Source organism: Ceratina calcarata, unplaced genomic scaffold (assembly GCF_001652005.2).
Source record: "Ceratina calcarata isolate Rehan_Ccalc_2016 unplaced genomic scaffold, ASM165200v1 scaffold579.2, whole genome shotgun sequence".
Taxonomy (NCBI): domain Eukaryota; kingdom Metazoa; phylum Arthropoda; class Insecta; order Hymenoptera; family Apidae; genus Ceratina; species Ceratina calcarata.
The window spans coordinates 272283-283609 of record NW_017177008.1 but is presented as its reverse complement, the minus strand read 5'-3'; the positions used below and the strand labels follow the sequence as shown (position 1 = coordinate 283609).

At 49.8% G+C, this 11327-nt stretch overlaps 1 protein-coding gene across 7 annotated transcripts in view; it reads right to left on the bottom strand.

Moving 5' to 3' along the window:
• Window positions 1-11327, bottom strand: part of LOC108629663 (protein bric-a-brac 1) — a 182981-nt gene that overhangs the window by 45253 nt on the left and 126401 nt on the right. The gene's annotated exons all lie outside the window — the stretch shown is intronic.

Sequence of the window (11327 nt, the reverse complement as noted above, 5' to 3'; positions counted from 1 at the left end):
AATTTTTCAAAAAATCCATGAATTGATTTAAAATTTTGCAGGTAGCTTTTTAATAGTAATAAGAATCTATAATAACAAATTCAACATGCTAGCATTGTTTAAGTGTATAGCCTATACATCCTTAACGTCGATACGATTACGATTAACACAAACAAATGAATGAGTATACGAACTGCACGTTGAAACGTTAAAGCATATCGCGCGCTTTGATGTCAAAGAGTCGGCGGAGACCTTGAAACGGTGGCGAGGGAAAGAACGCTGGCATATTTCCGATAACGAATCGACAATGCCGTATCGGGTGTTGAATTTACGCCGCGAATTAGATAATGCCGGTGACACGTCGCTGTGGAACGATGATACGCGACCGACTCGCAATTCGCGGGATTATCTCGCGGCCGTATCGATGCGGCGTGTGATACGCTTAACTCCACCCTTCTCTTCCATTCATAAGTCTTAGAACTATTTCATCAAATTATAAAACGTCACTCGGCACGACAAATCCGAAGTATTGGGTCGATGAAAAAATAATTTGAGTCTTCTTTAAATGTTATGTCTTTTAAAAGGTGAGACCTAGTAAGAATTTAATTCGATCCTTTAAACATTAATTGTTTGCACATGCATTCGGCTGTCGACGCTTCATTTGATCACTGATATAGCTACAGAAATAGTAACAAATTTTTATACTATAATATATATGAACGAACGACGTAATTAATGTGGCATCTAACATTTATAATCAGATGATGTGTAGAACTTGAAACGAGACACAGATGCACGTCATCGGTGAGATAAATCTACCGGAAGATGAAGCGGAAATTTTTATTTGTGATCTAGTATGACCAAACGTTTTTGCGGAACGGAGTCGATAACGTTCCCGTCGCGTCGCGAGTACTTTTGTTTCAAATATTTCTTTCGCCCCGTTCTTCGTGACTTAGCGTGACGCGTACCTGCCCACATAGCCGCGCCGTCACGCCGCGGAGAAAAACGGTTTCGAGTGGGTCGTGCTCGCGACAAAAGTGATAGGGGGAATAATTAACGTTTGTTTTATAGCAACTGCGTTCACGAAGCTGTTTGCGATTTTTTTTCACTTGTCCGGTCTATGTCTGTTACATCGACTCTCAGGCGAGAGAACTGTACCGATACTCGATTGTACGACTTACTATAAAAAATATTAAAAATTAATTTTAGACAAATTTCTTTACACATTATTCTTTCACAATGCAGTCATTTTGACTGGTTTTGGGCAATATAGGTATATACTAAGTTTCAGTCTTTCTAGTGTTAATATGAATATGAATTTCCTTGTTCGAAAAATTCGCTAGGACTCTAAACGCGTTCGATGATCAGATCTTCCTTGTCGCACGATTGTTCATTGGAACGACGTGAAACAGTTGTGAGGATCGAGTCCTGTGACAAAGAGACGACAATTCCAGTTTGGAATCAGGAGATGATCTTAACTGATCAGATCGGTTGCCGAGAGGAAGTCGGCTTAAGAGGTGCTGTCGCCGCGGCACGCGCAGCAGATCCCCGGCTCAGGTTCGTTTTAATTGTCGACGACCGGTCAACGAGGCGTAAACGTTGGGCGCAACACGTGTACGGTCGCGTTAATTGCCCGATAAAAATCACAACACGCCACACAGAGCAGCCAGGCAAAGCGGACCGGCGCGACGCTCGGGCACGGTAGCAGCAGCAGCAGTAGCAGCAGCCAGAGAGCGAGCAAGGCAGCCCAGGTCGCGTGGTCATAAAATTAAAAATGCCACGCTTCCGTCGAGGATCGCGTTAGTCGACCATTAATTCATTAATTATAAGGGCACGCGTGTGTCGCGACCATGCAACGCTGCTCAAAGCTGAATCGCGAAACGCCATTCCCCTCCTTTTTCACCTTTTTTTCCTTCCCGTTTCTCCTCTCCATTTTCCCGCCGTTCGACGTCCCGTCACGATTCCCGGAATTCCACTGTTTCAATGAACTTCCTTTTTAATGACTCAACTACAAAGACGAATCTTTTTAATATTAGCTCATCTGTTTAGTAATCTCTATTCGGCGCGTTTCACACGAGTTTTTTATCTCGCGCGATGTTCCGTTCCTTGGTTTCATCTGACGCAGCGACGTCGGATCGGGCCGGCAGAATTTAGAAGGGTCAATTTTTCGGAGGATTTCGGTGGCGAAAAACGGTCGTCCGCGAGGAAGTAAGTTTCGCCGGTTCGCGTAAAACGGAACTGCGAAGCCCCGTCAGAAAGAAACGGCTCGTTCGAAGGTTAAACGAACGAAGCCGGGGAGTTCCTTTGCGAGCGTGCAAAACGTTCCTCTCCCCTTTTTCCCGTGGATCTTTTCACTGCGAGAGGAGCGCGAGGGACGAGGGCTGAGGAGGGGGACCTCGAGGCCGGGTCGAGGCGCGCAAAGCTAGGAGCCGGGGTGGTTTTACGACGAGCGAAACGCGCCGCTCGTTCCTCACCCTCGGCGCCCGCGCTACCGAGACATAAACTTTATGGTGTTTATGAATATTTATATTAATCTACATTTTATGTCGGCGTCTACGCGGCCCGCGCGAATGGAGTGTGCGTGCGGGAGACGGAGAGGAAAAAAGAGGAGAACGGGGCGAGAGGACGGGGGGACGAGGAGGGCGCGGTACGAGCCCCGGAGAGAAAAAGGACCGAAGCGAGAGAGAGTTTTATCCAGGCGACGAAGGAGGTGGTGCCGGCGATGAAAAACTTGGATAATAATTTACATCGAGCCGAGCGGACCGAGCGAGCGTCTGCGCGATAATCGTTTCTTTCGCGAATACTGCGGACTCGACTCGTCTCGAAATCGTAACAGAAGCAGCAGCAGCAGCAGCAGCGGCAGCTGCCGTTTTACGGTAGGAGAACATCATCGGCCCACCTTTCTCTGGTTCGATCAATTAATAATTCATACGAGGCGAAGGGAGAGACGCGGAATCAGTGGGAAGACGTAACGGCAGTAGCGGGCGCGCTCTTTACGTCCCCTGACCGACGGTAACGGTAACGGTAACGGTAACGAGAGGGACGAACGCACGATCGGCCGGGGGTTGCCGGTGGCCGGCCGCAACAGGAAGTCTTCGGGTGTTCGGCAACGACGCCAGATCGATATACCTCGAGGAGACTAAGGCTCCGCCAATGGCTATTATCTCACGCGTATATATGCATCGCTCCGTGCATTGCTCGGTACACTGAATTCCCCGTCCACAAATACGCGTGCACGTATGCCTATGCGTTACTTGAGTTGAGCGCACCGACGCGCATACCTCCGCCCCCGCGCAACCCCTTCCTCGGCGTGCTCCCGTACGCGAACGCGCGCGTGCACGCCCGCGCCGCGCCGCGCCGTGAGGACACGCACACATCTCGCGGAACCGACGTATAACCGGGCGGCCATCTTGGATATTAGCCAACCAGAACAATAGTATACACAATAGTACGCGAGCTAGCGAGCAGTGTTTGGTACCACCCCGACCCTCTGAGTTCTCTCATCCCCCCGGCTTCCCACCCTCCCATCAACCTCACCCTGCTCGACTGTTCTCCGCTGCCACCTTCCGCCTCCCGTCGTCCGCGATCGCCAGGATCGCCTCTTTCGCAACCCCTACCAGCCTTAACCCGTTACCTGCTAACCCATCTACTACCTTCGATGACGAGCCACCTGCCCGGCTTCCCTCGGCGATCGTGTTTGCGTTCCTCCGATCGTACTTTTTATCCCGCTTCCGTGTTTCGAACGCGGAAACTATGAAGCGCGCGTGGAACCGCAATTGGGACAGGACTTAAAAGCGTGCGGAGAGCGGGGGTGTATTGTACGCGACCCGGTTAACGATGGGAAAAGGCGCGAGGAGAAAATTGACGCGCGTTTCGCCCACGAAAGTTGCTTCCTCCGCTATCGATCGAAGGGAGCATCGTTTCATCGTCTCGTCGGCCTCGGGTACTGGGCGTCGAAGGAAAACTTGCCGTCTCTCGCCTCCCGTTCCCCTGGGACCGCGTACACTTTCCTTCTGTACGAAATTTCGTTACCGCCGCCGACGCCGCGAACTTTGCCACCCCTTTACGGGCGACCGTGTATTTTTCGAACGTAACGCCCGGCGTAGAAACGACGCACGGTTCGAAAGGTCTGATGTTTTCGAGGAAACGGAACATTGTTCGCGAGAGTCGGAGAGAGGACAGAGGATACGAAGGGACGTCGCGACGGTGGCGGATGCATTTTGCACCGACTGTACAGCCTATTCGCGCACGCGAATATATTAGGGTGGTTCTGCTCCCCCTTGGAACTCAAACACATACAAATTAACGATATTACTCGTAGGTACGCGTGTGCTTACTGTCTGCGCGGGTCGGAGAGAGACGTAAAACGCGGCTGGTACGGCGCGTTGTATAAGGGGGCGCGAAGGGGTGGAGCGGCGCGCACACACACACGATCCTCGGGCGTCGTGCACGCCGAGTCCCGAGATGGTGTGCGTAGCCACGGGGATGAAATATTATAATACGTCACTTGGCAACTGTGCCGCGCCATCGAGCGGTGTATACCAAGTTTCAAATACGCTAATTCGAAAGCCACCCCAAAGCGCGCCCCCTTCGCCGCAATCGGAGTCGCGTGACTTCTTTTTCGCTCCTATCCCCGCGTGCATTCGCGACGCGCGGTTTCCAACGGTTCTCCTCCTTCCGGGGGAAAAAAACCGGAACCGAGAAACTATGATAATATGATTGATAAGAGTGAATGCGAGTCGCAAGTTTTTCGCCGTCTTTCATGTCCGGCCTAAGGTGTCCGCGTTTTCGTCGAGGACAGTATTTTACACCCTCTTCCCGGTGTCTGCGACTAACGGAGATCGCGACCCCGCGCTAGAGCCACTCCGACGAGGCACCAGCGTGCTAAATTTACCACCGCGAAGTGCACTACCTATCCGATACGCGAGACTCCTCTAATTTACACCGGTGAGGAGGACTCCATGCCCAGCCACAATTCTTTACGATTTCTGTGAGAAATTCAGTTCGCGGGGAACGCGAAGAGGAGAAGATTTTCTCGACGCCCGGTATGTGCCTATTCGCGAGGGTGTGGTTTGATTAATGATCTATTCGATAGCCATCCTCCACCCTTCCGCGCAGGGGATGCTTCGCATCGAGCGCACTATCGAATTCTACGTAAATGCACTCGTACGTTCCGTACGCCAACCTCGGCGTAAATGCGGCTATCTCTCCCCCCCTACGCCGCCTCGGCCAGGGTAGGAAGAGGAAGCGGTGGAACACTTACACGGAGGAGGGACGCATTAATTTTACAACGACGAATATTCGTCGCAACTTTGGCAATTTCGGTTGCGATTCGCGAGCAGCCCGCGAGATACTTTGACAAATTCGCCCCGATATCTCTCGTGGAAACTGCGGGGGGGTTGGCTGGCAGGCTCGAGCGCGGCTCTAATCGGAAGGAAACATGGCGTCGCATATAAATAAGAATTTATAGACGATGAAAAATGCGGACGAAAGTTGGAGTTTCGCTCGAGTTTCCCGTCCACCCTCCGTCTCCACCCTCGCTTCCTCTACCTCGTTCACCGCTCGCCCCCTCGTCCCGGCAGTTTCGTTCCAGCCCCTTCGCCCCCGCCACGGTTTCGTCATCCTTCTTCCCTCGCTCTCTCGCGCCGAGCCGGGGAAAGAAAGGGAGAATTTACGGGACGGAGTAAAAGTTTTGCGCGAAAAGCGAAAACTCTCGCTAATGGCTGTTTTTCTTGAGCGGAATACTTAAAAAAAAAAAAGAAAGAGTAGGACGGACGAAACGGGGAGAAATAAAAACGAGAGAGTTACTCGGCAGCCAACCCTATGCCGCTCGCGGAACAAGTAAGGAGGCGTAATTTGCCGCTATTAAGCGACACCGTACCCCTATCCGACCCCCCCTCCCTCTCCCTCTCGTAAGGACGCGCGTTCGTCTAGCGAGACCCGACTTCTCTTTGCCTCCGATCGACCGACACAGCGAAGAGAGAAAGGATCGCGTGTCTTTGGAAAAAAATATTTGAAACGGCGCGGCGCGTATACAATTTTCCGAACGCGCGCGCTCTCTCGACGGCGAGCAACTTTAATTATATGGCCACGGAACGAGAAGAGCCAGTTCGAATGCTCGGCCAGCATATCAAGATAATGGCTTCCATCGGCCGATGCGATGGTTCGTATATACCAATCCACGGTAAGGGGTTGCGCTTGATTTCCATTGCATCGCGTTATCCCTCGCCGACCGAGGATCCCGCCTCTCTCTCTCTCTCTATATATATATCCGCATCTCTCTCCGTCCCGTTGGATAGCCTACGGCACGGGTCAAGAAACAGCCTTATAAAAAATTGCTAACTCCATTTAACCCTTCGTAAACAGTAAAATCGAATCCAACCCCTTTTATTAATAGACCGGCGATTTTTATGTAAACCGAAACATTTACGGTGTCGTTTTAAAAAACGAAAATCGTACGATGAAAAAGATGAAACGACCTATATTCACTTTAAGTCGTCGTCGTCGTCGGTACTCATCGACAGGATATTTCGATAACGCAATATTTCCGCGAAGAAGTTTCGCGGGAACAGAGCGCAGATATTATTTCCCAATGATTTACAGTCGACCACTTTGAAGCCGCGAACACCGAGAAAACCCGTCGACGAATGATTGCCGGGAAAACAATTAATTAAAACGTAATTTTCCACATTTAATTCCAACGGCATCGCGGGTGAACTTTTATAATCTCACCCCCGCCCACCGTTTCCCATTCTTTTTTCCTCTTTTTTTTTTTGTAAATCGGAACGAATTAATCTGCTGCAGCCGCGATATGATACGCGCAAAAATTTAATCGACGGGAAAAGAGATGGGATTTAATTATTTCAACGATGAATTTTTTAGGCGTATCGCTCGTTGCACGGATACAAATTCCTCCGTTGCCAGCCCCGCTGATTACATCGATCGTTCGATCCAAAAAAGGTCGTTGCCAATTATTAGCGTATTATTTTATCGCGAGAGATCGTATTAGCGTGACGGTTCCTCGGATCACCGTTTGATCCGCGTTTCACGGTTAAGATCGACGGGTTCTATCATGATTTCTACGATAACGACGCGGCGGAGAGAGCGAGGGAGAGATTAATGCTTTCCGGCGCGGGTTCGAAGCCGGCTATAACCGTGGACTGTATTAGAACAAAACGTGTTCGGCGGGAGAATCGGGGTGGCACGTTGACGTACGTCAATTTGACGCGCACGCAATACGTCAAATTTGCCGCACCGCATCGGATTCGCTGCTCTCGCCCTATCCAACCCTGTCCGCTTCATACCCCCTGGCTTCCGGTATAAAACCGAAAGAGAAGATTCGATATTCGAGAGAAAGTCGAAATCTTATCAGTAACCATATCATTTTAATAGCGATCGAATTACTCAATACCCGTTACCATGGTTAATCGGGAAACACAATATTCTCTGATTCCGATGCTATATAATTTGTTAAATCGCGAGGATCCATTAATTCAATGAGCTCCGACGTAAAATTGAAATCCGGCCTGACGTTCCTACGTGTACAACGTCCATCGTAAAACTGAGACAATACGAAGAGCGTCGATAAGCCGGACACGGTTTAGCAAAATGAGAAAGCTACTTACGGTTGGAAAAAATAATTAGAGTTCCGATTATTTCGAATTCTGCGAAAGACGATTAAAGCTCGGACGATAAAAAATAGTAGGCGGTCCAACGGGCGAAGAAAGCGGCGCGGTACGAATCGCCGCGAACCGGAGCTAACCGATTAAACGCGGTTATTTTCCAACTAATTGTCAGTCCCGCGGTATTCCTGTCCGTGTAATAATAACTCGTCTGGACGTAACGTTGAACAATTTGAACCGTTCACGGGAATAATTCGCGAGCGAGTAGTTTTCTTGGATCCGTCGACGACACGACGGGATCGTTCGGAGCGAGTGAACGATCGACGTTCGCAAAAAAGGAGACGGGAGGGAGGAGAACGTACGAGCACATAACGCACACGAGGAGCCCAGGGCCCTCTGCGCTCTACACGAAAGGAAAGAATCCGTAGTGTAAATAAAGACCCGTTCGTAACGCTGGCGAATGTTTGCCGAATGCATTAAGGCGGTAAGAGCAGTGCCCGGCGCGTATAGCTCGTGACGCGATGTATCGGTCGAGGCCGAGGAGCCGAAGGGGAGAAGGAGGAAGGGGATGGCTAAGGGATGGGTGGTTAAAAGGGGCCGGAGGATCGGCGACGATGCGGCTTAAGGCCTATGTACCGCTCGGGAAGCTTAGCGTTTCGAGGGGCAAAGGGGTTCAGGACGTACGGATGACACGGTCTCGCCTCTGTACACCGGAGCCTGTATCGAGCCCAGCTAACATAGGCATATATTCCATAGAGCGGAAGAGAGAGAGAGAGAGAGAGAGAGAGAGAAAGCGAGAGAGGAAAGAGAGGGAACGCGTTCCACCCTTTGTCTATGTCTTAGGGCTTACATATAATTCCGTGTTTGCGGAAAAGATCGGGAACCCGTATCCGCCCGTCTCCCTCCGCGCTGCGCTGCTCGCGAGCAGATTTTTAATATGTCGTGCCGTAGGTGGATAAACGCCGCGAATACCGCGACTAGCTTCGCGAAACGGTCGACCCTTTCCTTCTCCTGTGCCGTGGATCACCCACGAAGCCGGCATAATTAAAAATAGCTCTATTTTAAAATGCTGATCGTCCGACCCTTCTCCACCGCGAAATTTGCAATATAGCGATGTTCCACTGTCTGTGTACTCCGACGAATAATTCCGAGTGAATCAGAGACCCGGTTTTTTACCTACGACGCGCCTTCCTTATCTGCGTACAGCTTCGAATTATTTAACAACGATCTTTTCGAATTCATTTCGAACAGTCTCGTCACGATCGCGGGTTAATTGCAACTTATATGATTGAGGCGTCGGCACGGATCGCGGAAACGACGAGCTGGTCCAGCATCACAAATTTCGATTAGTTTCGGGGGCTTATTTTCGACTTGCTCCCAGTTTAAACATCGCGATATATATATATATATATATACACATATATACAATATATTTTCCTGGCGCGGGTGAGAGACCGTAAGAGAAAGAGGTGGAGATGCGACGGGGATGGGCGTAGACGTGGCTGCGGCAGCGTCGGCGGAGGCGGGGGGATGAGTTATAAATTATAAGGCATTAGGGGGCCGGGGCTGACTCCCGTGGATGTGCTCGTCGGATGTGTAAGGGGATGATTATGCCTAATGGTGAGATATTACCCGACTGGTATTACTTGGACATGGGCGCGGCCCGTGTTCTAATCTTTTCGACAGGATTTCCTACTTTTCCCTGCCATCCCGTAGACGAGACGACGAGGCGAAAAAAATAATTCCCGTTGTCGCGCGGTCCGCGTGCTTACGACCGTCCACCCAGGGGCCGGAAAGGACGAGCCCGTGTCTCGGATAAAAAACATACTATCAGCCCTGGCGTTACAAGAATTTTCGCGGATCTCTCTGTCTCTCTCCATTCATCTGGAGCAGCTCCCTCCTCCCGCCCCCTCGTTTTTTCTCGCAACGTTCGTTTAAAGGCGCCTGGAGAGGACTAGATCCTATTTTTCGTTAACCCGTAATACACGACTCCCCTGTTTCTAAGCAACTTGTTTTTGGTACCGCGTTAGCTTACGTTTTAATTATAGTTGCAGACAAGTATCATTAGAAAAATGTTTTGCCTTAACGTCGAACGGGATCTTGCGGAAGATAATAAAGAAAGAACGTGGAAAACCGATAAAGGAAAAGGGTGAAAGAGTATACGGGAAACAGCTCGCCGCACCCTAAACCGGGTGGAGGCTCTCGAGAATCGTTTTACAGATATACGTACATGTATATATATATATATGTATATATATATGTATGTATATATATCTCTATCTATCCATAACCGTGGGAGGGCAGTTAGACCCGTTAGCTAATATCTATTTCCTCCTAGCGCCATTTTTCTTTCGTTCGTAAAACGCGAGCTCTGGATGGGTGCGGCTCTGACACACGTGTAACACGTAATATACCCAGCTCGCGGCCTCGCTTTTAAATGCAAACGCTCTGTTCTCGCCTAAGAACGAGCAAACGTAACGGGACATCAGGAACGTCGATCGATCACCAGAATTTCGCGTTCCTTCTCGGTCAGCATTTACCATTATCAACGTACGAACGCGTTACGTGTATGTGCACAATGAAGATGCATATAAGAGGTTGATTAATTTATCAACGAAGGATCCGTCGAACGTGTATGCTCAAATACCCAAAGTTTTTCTTATAGCCTTTACTGTTGGTATAAAAGGAAGAAATTCGTTGGGTGGGCAACGAACGAATCGAGGCCACGCGGGCCGTCGTAAAAACGTCGCGTGATTATCGGCTCCGGTTCTCGCGCCTCCGCGAGAATCACTTGATCACACAAACTCGAGGTTACCATCGCATCGGAGAGAGACGTTATTTATAGCCGAGGCAACGACCACCGCCCGGCCGTCAGGATCGCCACGCACCGAGATACGAATCGACCACTTTCTAAATCAGTTCCGTCGTTTCCTGCCTCGTAGCTCAACAAATTCTTCCCCGCCGCAATTAACGGTTCTCCTCGTCACGCGAAATCCCCTGAACGCCACCCTTTGACCCGGACTCTGTCCACATTCGCTTCGACTCCATTAGACACGAATTAATACTAGAATTATTCGACACATGTTGTATGCTGGAACGATCATTCAGTCAAATGTAAAGGGGATGGTACAAGGAAGTGTACGAGGGGAATCGTTTTGGACATTGGCAGAGATGGAAGTTTCGCGGATAATCCTCTCTGGCCCGACGAGTTCACGGCGTGCGAGGAACGCAGCAAGATATTCAAGGTCGAGTTTCCGAGAAACTTCGTCCCCGATGTTTGCCCCTCGCGAGGAGCATTCTCGAGGAGCTTTCGAACGCGTGACTCCGGTACCGTCTCTCCCACTCTCGTTCAACCACTCCGATAAAATCCCTCCTCCTTCGATCGGTCCTCTAAGACGTTAACTATCTCACTAGGTGTTTTCGGATCGATCTACCTCGCTCGATCTAACATAATATGCGTCCACATCGAAACAACAATTCTACGATATAAATTTCTTTCGCCCTTCAAAAATGCCGAACGATTCTGTGCATTACATTTTTCTGTAAACGCATAAAGTCTGTTCGGTGCGAACAATTCGAGTGAACAAGAAACAGAGATGCAAGTAACGTTCGTTTCGTCTTGGTTAAATTTTATGGAGGGTGTCAAAGATTTTTGACCGGAGTCACTGATTTATTTCGACTCGGGCGAAGGCAAGCGAAATTGGCGAGAAGGGGTGCGAAAACGAA